Here is an 11015-nt window from a genome sequence, read left to right as displayed (position 1 = left end):
GGCAATCTAGTAGCTTTCCTAGACTATATTATATTCTGTCTTTATTCTGTATTTTTCAGATCAGTCATTTGCAGGAAACAGATAACTGCCACCAGTAGCATAGGTAGAGATATTGAATTATATGAATGGAAATGGACACCTGAAACCATGCAGAAAAAAAATAATTCTGGAATATATAATTTATTTGATTTGTTTGCACTGCTTTAATGATCTGACAGAATTGCAGCAATGTACATTTGTAAAGCACAGCATCGCACATCTATTATCCACAGTTTTCTCAGTCAAGAAATATTGTTGATGCAAGTTGTATTTTGCCATCAAAAATTTCCTGAGTTCTTTTGCAGAGACAGATACTCATTAGTAAAGAGATATTATTACTTTTTTTCTGTTCCATTGCAATGGAGATGTGCAAAATATAAAGCAATACTACAGAAAATCTGTTTTGACCAAGCACTAATTTGTTCTCTGTGAATAAGGAAGGAAAGGACTGTCATGGTTGAAAAAAGAATTGGAAAAAAAAATACGGACAGACTCATTGTATTTAACTACTAAATTTTCAATCTTCATTATGATCAGTTAATGAAGAAAGTGAAATGTCAGTCATTACAGAGCTCAGGTGTGGATGACATGTCAGGTCCCCTTGAGTTCCCACGAGCAAGTACTTACTCTACAGAAGAAATGGGATTACTTGACCTCAGGCCTGGTTGCTGACCTACAGAGCCATTAAGCTTGAGTGGCTAAATGCCACTAAGATGAAAATAAAGGACTATTTAGAGAGAACTAGCATGTGCAGACCCTCTCATCTCCTTCCACAGCACTTGACATGGTCAACCATGAGAATAAGTTGTTTCTTCTAAAAGAGAAGGATGCTGGGAAATGTATTAAGTTGCTTTGAGTCTTTCTGAAGGCTTGCAGTGATGAATAATTGCTAGATATTATTGGGCTGCTCACATATGGTGTTCAAGAATGATTTTTCTTGGGTCTTTTTATCATCAAGTGAAACTGAGCAGGTGACATAAACTGAAGTACTAGAAAAAGGTAGATGAGACGCTGCTCTCTTACTTACTCCATACAACCATGCTGCTGTTTCTGTCTTGTTGGCTCTGTACTTGGACAAAGTTAGCCCAAGGATGAAAAACATCTGTGTGAAACAGAACCCATGCAAGAATCATGATGTGAGGAAAGCCATTCCGAGGAGTGCAAAATACAGTCTACATTGAGTTAGTCGCTCCACATCTGTAATTGATCAACTGAATCTATAATTTAGAATTCCTTTTGCATTCCTTGATTGTGCTAAGTTTGGACATAGCATTACCCATGAGTAATGCTTTCTATAAGCTTTGATTGGCCAGAAGTCCCTATCCCATGCTCGCAGACGATGACATGTTACTCAGTTATTCATGCTTCACTTGCTTCCTGGCTGGACTACAAGAGTCTGATGCATTTGGTCACCAGGCTTTCAGCACTTAAAACAATTCACCTAGAATAAAAAGCCCTCAGCCATGCTGTTTATTTTGAGTGTATCATCAGACCTGTCCTCAGCTGTCTACAATCTCTTCCCACAAAGAAGTCAAAAGCAAGATATGGTTCTTCTCATCACAGCAGGGTTTTCCACAATGGCCAAAAAACGTCTAGAGCTTAGTGTTGACAACTGCACTCATCTGTCCATGCAGACCATTCTCTTTGCTTCCTTTCTTCACCTCAGTAGGGGTAAATGCTGTCATAAAAGTTGTCTGTCTAGGAGACAGAATGTTCTTGGAGGCCACTCCCGAGTCTGTGAAATGAATATCCTGGGATATAAGGACGGTCACAAACCTGACCTTCCATTCAAAGTTTGATGGACGTTTATTTGACCTTCTCTAGCAAAAACACTGAAGCAACATAATTGTTTATAATGAAACCAACTCTACCGAACAGACGAGACTTCACTGACCATGCATCTTCCCTTGGGAAGAAGATGAGACAACAAACAGCATGCAGCAAGCAGGAAGTCATGCTGCTTAATGTACTTTGGAATGACACTCCAGTGCCATGCTGGTGAGTGAGGCATAAAGTGAGGCAGAAAGTTACTCAGAGCTTAGTTTCCATGCTTTTTCTGATGCAACCTTGATACTTGCTTCTTTGAACAAGTAAATGGTGTTGAGAAAGTAAACACACCCTTTCCTTCAAATGCATTTGTTTCTGCTATTTGAGCATTTGTCATGCTATCATAGGACATAACATGCAAACGCAACATTTTTCTCTCGTTGAAGTTTTTATGATTGGTACCCAAACCCTGCAAAAACAACCCTAGTTCTCTGTGCTCATCCCCAAACTCTTTATCCATTGAATTCCACCTTTTACTACTCCTACCAGCTGCCAAATTTTTGTCAAGCTTAAAGATTTTGTATCTATTAAAAGAGCCCTTTGGCAGACTTAACAAACACATGAATGCACAAATTAAAAAAGTGATTGCCATATGGATTGGAAAGTGAAAAGCCAAATACTAATAAAGCAATAAAACTAAATGAAGATAGTTTCCATGTATTGTCTTCTGCCTTTATGAGAATTCATCCTCTTCTATCTATCCCGTGAAAATTCAGCAGAAACCTAAAAATACTTTACACTTTAGTTGTAAGGCATTTTAGTGACAAATAGAGTTATGTACATTCAAAAGAAATATTTGCTGTGGAACCAGCATCTTGGAAACCCTGTGACAGAGATTCCTGTAAAAATTTCACTGAAGACATGAGAGTAAATGAATTTCCCTATCTCAATTTCCATGATATATAAATAAATATGAACTTTATCCCTCTACAGGGACACTTTTTTAACTGATCATAGGTAATTTTAACCATTGCAGACAGTGCCTTGCAAACAAGAACTATAACTGACACCACATTCTCCCCCGCCCCCAAAAAATATAATCAAGTCTAGCCACTGTTAACTGAAGCTTCTTTTTTTTAAACTCTTAGTAAATTCTAGAGTCACAACTAAATCCTTCCTGGCACTTTCTTATTCATTGTATGTTCTTGTACTTTCCCAGCAGGTCTCATCATGAAGCCTGCAGCTGCCTGATGTGCTAGGAGCTCCTATCCCATACTGACCCAATCTGTTGTGTTTGCATGCCACCTTGGCTTTACAGCTTCTTCGGGTATGGGACTGAGTTTGGGATGGAGAAGCTGAGGCATGTGTTAGCAGAAAGCAGGTACAGCTGGTCAGATGTCTGCTGCCCTTCACAGAGGGAAAGATCTTGCTTTTGCAAGGAGCATTTTCTTCAGGCATCCACTGCTGCAGTTTTCAGACATAAACAAAATACCGAGAAACTGCAAATTTGTTTCAGAAGTTTTCCGGGCTACTGGTTCTCTATTCTTTATTTGAACTGTGCATTGCATTGGGACTGTGTTCAGTAACTTTCATGTATCTAGGATACCCTGTGACAGGAATTATCATTCTCTGTATTTAAATGTGAAATCAGTGTGCGTGTTATTTGACCTTGTGCATAAATGTGTACATATCTGCACACAATGATATGGAATTTTCAGCTGAATGCCATAATGCAAGGAATTTCATTTTTATTACACTGTAATTTGAGATATTACAAGTAATTAGAAAAACAAAGACATTTTTAGAATATTCGTTAAAAATAAAAATTATGATTAAAGAGAGGGAACTTCAAGGCAATAGTTTATGTTTTAGGATGTGGGATTTTTTTAAAGTTTATTTTACACCTAAGTCCATTGAGAAAACTAGTTTCTAGGGAGGAAATAAATTAGACCTGCTCCATAATAGAATATGCCTTTTTAAAAAAAAAAAAAATTGAGTCCTCATTTAATTGTAATCTGGTTTGGATTCAAATATTTTCATGGCCTATTGTTTGAAGGCAGTTATCTAACATCCTCCACAGCCCCACGTATAATCAAACAAATGGTTAGAAATTACAAACAACAAATACCCAGCTATTTACTGAACATAAAGCACAGTTTACAGAGTTTACACATATATTAATTTTAAAAAAATCTTGTGTGAAAGTACTTATTTTCCTGTTTTACATGCAATGTGTAAATATGACTTATTTTCTTTTACCACTTTATAATAGAGCTAAATGTCCAGCTACATTTAGGAAGAAACTCAATGTGAGTTAGGTGCTTTAAAAAAAAAATCAACAGAACTGTATTTGTGAAAGAATAAAGAGAATTTTCACAGTATCATTTTGTTTAAACAGACATTAAGAACAAGATCCTGAAAAATCTTCAGTATCACACAGAAAATATTACCCAAACAAGGACTAAACCTACGTAAATAATTAATTCTGCTAATGACTAGAGAAGAGGTTTAAATTACTAGTACCAGTGTTTTAAAGCTGTCTAGTTTCAGTCCTTACTTTTCTGAACAATGGTGTTACCTAGGTGGTAGAAAATCCCAAAGTAATTAAAAATAAATGTTATTGTTTTTCTTAGTGCAAAATTGAGGTGGCAAATAGAGACTTCCTGTTAGCCCATGAAACTGAGGAAGTCACATTATTCTTCCTCATCCCCAGTAAACCAATCTAAAATGAATGTGGTTAAGTCATGGTCCACCATATTTCTTTATTTCTCTGGTTTTTTTTTAACTTTATATTTACAAAGTTGCTCAGGAATCAACAAAAGTAGAAGAATTCATATGTTCCAGAGCACAGGGTAGATGTAATAATTTAAATTGCTAAATTGTTGGCATTTAAAATCTTCAGAGCCATTTTCTTTCAGTCATTTCTCTTTCATCATGTGAATCTTCAACAAGCTGAAGATTTCACTCAATGAATGATTGTGAGGTAAATGAAAGATATGAACATCACTTTTGGAGGTGCCAAACTGAAGAGACATTTCTAGTTAGCCCTGAAAATATATGTTCATCTCATGATATCTGAAAGCCCGTCACTATATCTAACCCCTCCCTGTTAAATTCATCACATCTAAGTTAATATATACTTATTGCAACATGCTATTTAACCATTACTATAATATCATCTCCTTTAGTAACAAATCAGATAATCTTGCATTTACATTTCTGACACCATTCTTCATGATCTGGCTGACCTCAGTCTGCAGATGAAGAAGGACCCTTACTTAAATCATGCTCTGTAGTTGAGAGAACAGTCAATAAGAGAGGCTTCAAAAACAGGGAATTGTTGATTCCTTCCTCAGAGGGCATTTTGCCAGAGCATTGTGCTTGAGACTCATGGAAATTCTTGGACTTAATATATGCATGCATGGGACTGGAAAAATATATATAAAGCATATGTCTCTATAGGAATCCAATTCAGCTAAAGCACAAGATTTGAAAACACTTTTTCCTTGTGGCTCAGATTGAATAAGACCATGAGCTTGACAGTCTATCTTATTGCACATTTTTACCAGATTTGTAATAATGAATATTTGCTAATCAATATTTGGCAGAGAAGAAAGAGACTATGAAGAGGAAAGACATGTACTTAAATGCTTATGTGCGAGCCTGCTTGCTTTTTTCCACTTGAACTTCAAGCTTGATCTTTCTCATGGTGTACTCTAAGTCTAATGTAGAAAATGAAAATGTGCACCTGATAAAATAAGAAACGGGGATTTCAAAAAAGTATAGAGTTTCACATTCAGCTTTCCTTATTTTTAAGAGAATTTTGTCAGTATTTATTCTCCAGTCTCACAGAGTTGCCTCTCAATAAAATATGTAAGAACAGCTGCAGACATGGTGAGATATTAACAATGAATAAATAACACTTACTCCAGTCTGGTGAAATTTATAGGACTTTTTCCCATAGTAACTGAGTTGTTCAAATGTTTACCAACTCATGCTATGTATAAATATTCGAGGTTCTGCACCTGTAAATGCATGCCTAATCAGGGCCAGCTGAAGGCAACTGCAGTGTCCTGCAGTGGTATGGACACTATTCTGGGAAGGCAGATGTAATTTGCACATTCACATGCACAAAGAGGGCTCAAAATCTCAGTGGTACTTCAGGCTACTTACCTGCCTTCAGTCTCCTTTCCTTAGTCTTTTCACTGCCTGCAATTTTGATTATTGTTCTCAGCAAATTCATTAACTACAAGGTGTTAAAAGCTGAAGATCATGGCTCATGAGCTGTACTGCTGGGACAGTTTGATGACACCCAGACCATAGCAACATTTCCTGGGATATCATCTGTCTAGGTAACTAAAAAGGATGCTAGAGTTTCTGGGAAAGTAATTTTTTCTTTCCTGTGCTACATTACACATCAGGAGCTACAACATGCTGTGAAATACTTGTACCTTCCAGTGGAAACTGAAGAAAAAGCCCGAAGAATTGCAATGACATTTGATGGGGTGTTCAAACTGAATCTTAATTTGATTGGGAGAAAGCATTTATTTTTCAAGATGGAAGCACAGAGGGAGCATACGAAGATTTTATCACAAGAGAGTTACAGATTATCTACATGGTCACTTTGGTTTGGATATGCCAGTAAAGCATATCCAAATGCTGTGCAGGCTCTGCAGAGCCAGTGAGTGACAAAGCCTGTGGATGACTGTCTTCATCTCATTAGATCTGACCACCTCAGGCAGGTGCACAGAAGCCCCTATGGTTTTTACGCTGTATGTCTGCACAAGGACATATTTTTTGTTTGTTTGTTTGTTTCTGAGGATATTTGTTGAGTAACTCTTCTCTACAGGAAGTTTCATCTGCTTCATGAGAAGGAAGAAATAAGCTTTCCTGAGTGCTAGACCTGGAACACAGGGACATCACTATTTTTTGACACTGCTGTACATCCTGGGAGCCCTCATGTTTACAGCAAGTGAAAACCTCCATTCAAGACATCTCAGCTATGTAATGCCAAAGGAAACCTTAACTGGAATGAGGATGATAGCAACTGTCTCCTGCAGTAGACTGGAAATGCATGACTTTTCATTGTAAATTAGACCAGTGATTTATTTGCCTCTTTATCACAGCCTGGAGGACACTATTTCTATTATGTACTCATAACTGTATCTTCATTACTCTTAGCATAGCCAATGGGCAGGGAGCTGAGGCTCTTCATCCCCGACTCTTCAGCATTTTTTTTGTGTACATCCTTCTCTTTCCCCTATAAACACTGAGCAACACCTTTGGCTTCCGTTTTTTCATGTTATCAAGGGTTTTTTGGCTCTGTCCCATGTTTAATATTCTGGATCCAGCAGTCTTCTGCACATCTCTTTTTAAATATCTTATTGCACTTTCATAACAATTTGCTCCCCCAGTTTCACTCTTGTGCCCTGTCTTTTCTTACTGTGAGGCTTGTAATTATTAAGATATTATTAAGGCTGTTGTCAAAACCTTAAAGAAGGAAGGCAAGAACTGCCCCTGACATATGAATAACTCCAGGATGTTTTAGAAGGTGTACGTGGATTTTCTGATACATAAGACAGTTTTCTAAAAAAAGCAAAAAATGTAGTTGCAGCTCGAAACCATGACAATTTCTCTTAACTTTGAAATACTCACGTCAAGATATTGCTTTCAATATACGGATGTTATTCAGTAGAGGGCACTCTTGTGTGCACAGAGTTTATATGGTACAGTACAGTCAGTCAAGATCTTAAAAGCATCAGCTGGATTTAGTATCTTACAGGTTTATAACGATGTTATGTGGATCTGTTTCCTTCGAATTTCTTTCTTGATGTACAACTCTATTGTGTCACTGAAAGGCTAACTCCTCGTTTTTGGGGCTTGTGAAGGCGGGGGATAGAATGACCCCCTTAGTCACTTCCAGTGGTGAATGCTTTCACCATAAGAACATATGCCTCGGTGTGCGCGGGAAATACACATCGCCGGCAACTGGGAAAAGGTAAAAGGCGAAGAACAAGCACCCCTTTGCCTTTCAAGTTTTGCCCACAGCATTCGAGGAGCGAGTGAAGAGGCTATAAAATTGCCTGGACGCGGCTGCCGATGCTCCGTCCTCACCAGCGAATTCCCATTGGGGCGGCGACCGCGGCCGCTCCGGCCCCGCTCCAACCACCCTCTGCTGTCACGGGATGAGCCCTCTTCTTCCTTCAGGGAATGAGTGCTGCCGCCGAGAGCTGTGTACTTCTGGTTCGGCGAGCCTCTAAGGTTTTTCTTCTTCTTTCCAAATAATTGAAGAGTTTTAAGAATCATAGGTTAGGAAAAAAAAAAGATTAAGTGTTTATATGGTGTTTCATTAATAGGTGAAGTTCCTTTTGTGGAAGATGCCAGTATAATAGAAGTAAATAGCCGTGAATATTCTATGAATGCGTCGGTCGATAATACGAAGCGACCCCCCAATGCTGAAGGCAGGGAGGGCTGGAGTGGCAGCCCGGGCGCGGAGGAGCACAGGGTAGGTCGCCCCCAGCAGGAGGGGAAGAGGCGGGTACGAGGAGTGCCGGGATTCCGCCGGGATCCCCCGCCGGCATTCCCCGCCATTCCCCGCCCGGATCCGTCCCCGCCGCGTCGTCCTCGCCTGCGGGCCGGCCGGCTCGGGGAGGGGGCGGGACAGGGCCCGCACGCCTGGTCTGTGTGCGCGTGCGGCCGTCCTCCGCTCCGCGGGAGCAGGTTTATGGCAGGTTTAGATTCGGACAGGGCTGTGGCCTCTCCTGCCCTCCGTAACTGCAGGAGCAGCTGGTGAGCTGAAGGAAGATACAGCGAGAATGGTATTGTATGGGAGAGAAGCCAGGGAAAAGAGGAAATGGCCTCAAGTTGTGTCAGGGGAGGTTTAGACTAGAGATTAGGAAAGACTTCTTCACAGAAAGGGTTGGCAGGCATTGCAACAGGCTTCCCAGAGGAGTAGTGGAATCACCATCCCTGGAGGTGTTTAAAAGATGCGTAGATGTGGCTCTTCTGGACTTGGTTTAGTGGTGGACTTGGCCGTGCTGGATTAACAGTTGGACTCAATGATCTAAAAGGTCTTTTCCAACCTAAATGATCCTGTGTGTGAATGATGGGAGTTACTGCCAATGCCATCGTGCCAGGGTGTGCTCTGAAGTTTAGTGTGTAGGCACCTTCCTCTAGGTATGTAAAGCTGAGTTAGGTCTATGTCCAAGTCCTTGACTCACAAGGACCATAATATGTTTCCTCCTTTTTGCCCATGTACTTCTTACCCAAAAGAAAACTGGAAGTCATTGAAGTGCCTGCTGACCTGTTGATCATCATGCCCTGGCTTACTGGCAATAAAGGGCGTATTTGAACTCCTCCAGTGTGTAGCCAGGTAGACAAGGTGAGGACAGAGTTTAGGATCTTTGTGTCTAAGATGCAAAAGCCAGATTGGGTACATATTGGCCATCACTCCAGCAAGGAAATCTGAGCAATGCAGGGACAGAAGCAACCCACCATCAAATTTGAGCCCTCTGCTCCTCAGTGTTGTGACATTGCACTATAAATGGAGGCAGTCCCCAACGAGGGGTTCCCAAGCTCTTCCTGACAGATTAATCATGTTTAAATTGCTTTCAAAGCTATGGTGGGTCATTGAGTTCCTCTTTTCTCCTATATTCTGGCCATAGTGCTATCCACTACCCTCACAGAGTCATGCCTTCTGTGAACTAACCTGAAAACTTTCACCGGTTTTCATCTGGAGAAAAACCAGAACAGTTGGTTTGCCTTAGTTTAGCTGGTAGCTAACTAGTACCTCTGCACTGGAGATACAAATGTATCAAATAAAGAAGGGAGTGAAAAAATGATTAAAGTGTCCTTAATATCCTTACTATCATCATATGACTGTTACTTCACGGTCTATTCCAGATCAGTAACAAATGCATGAAATGAGCACAACCTCCAGCACTGATTTAACTGGAGTTCCCTGAGCAGCCCATGTCCACTCTGGAAATCAACTCGTTGCTCTTTCTAGTTGTCCCTCACTTTTAAGCCTACCTTTTTTATCTATACCTATAAGAACCTTAATTTTCAGTTCTATTGGAGCTTGGTTTCCATAAGTGAAAACCAACTTTTCTAGTTAACCTAGTATCTTACAAGGTACCCAAGCAATTTGTTTGATAATAAAGAGATTACAAAAATCAGAATACGAACCCAAACTTCGTCTTCATCAGTACTTTTCATAACATTTTCCTTTCTGAAGCTGTGAATAAGAAAGGGGAAGTAATCCTTTTAACCAAGACCACATTCACTAAAGCTGTTTCAGAAATGGGAACTGCTCACTCCTAACCTCTGTAGCATTTCTGAGGATAATATCCTGTAAAGCATAAAAATCTTTCACTCTGTATTGATCTCCATGGGGAATGAGTGATGTGAGGCAGATTTTACCAGAAGACTATTTACCTAAAACACTAATTTGAACATTTATAGCTAATTCAATAGTCATAGGGAAGACATCTGGTGTTTCAATTGCCTGCTGTACTCAACTTAGAATCTATTGTTTCCAGCTTGCCCAACTAGTACAAATTTATTAGTTGTTAGTACTTGATAGTCTATGAAGTGAAGAAAGAAGGAATAATCCAACATATCAATACCATTGTGACATTTTGGCCTTATATATAGTTATAGTATATATGTAATTTTTAAAATGAGTTTAAACTTGGACATAAATTAGCTATATCCTTCCTGTCTGTTTTGTGATGCATATTACATGTTCAAATATTTGAACTGATAAGTTGGAATTCCTTTACCCCACTTTTAAACAATTGAATGGATGTCTCAGAATAGGAAATCCATCCAAAATTCATCATCTGCTGGTAGAAATAAATTGCTGCTATCAGAAACCAATCAGGCAATCAGACAATGAAATGAGTAGCTTGTGTCTGTCTGCCACCTCACCTCCAGATAACCAAAATTAAATGAGATGGATTACTTACTTACTGCTGCAGGATCATTCAGGTGAGCAAATACAATTTAGCTTAAATAAGCAAGTGATGCATGGTTAGATCTTCAGTTCAAAGTGTGCCACAATTCTGTGTAATGTACTTTGAATTTAAATGAACATCATCAGGAATATTCCTTCTGCTATTTAAACTCTGGAGAGCACTTCTATGATAGTTGGTAATGAAAAGGAAGGTGTTCATGTGCAAGCAAAGCAAACAGTATCATGTTATTAA

The sequence above is a fragment of the Manacus vitellinus genome, unplaced genomic scaffold, assembly GCF_001715985.3.
Source record: "Manacus vitellinus isolate BGI_N305 unplaced genomic scaffold, ASM171598v3 scaffold_1_pilon, whole genome shotgun sequence".
NCBI lineage: Eukaryota > Metazoa > Chordata > Aves > Passeriformes > Pipridae > Manacus > Manacus vitellinus.
Note: the sequence above shows the minus strand (reverse complement) of the source record.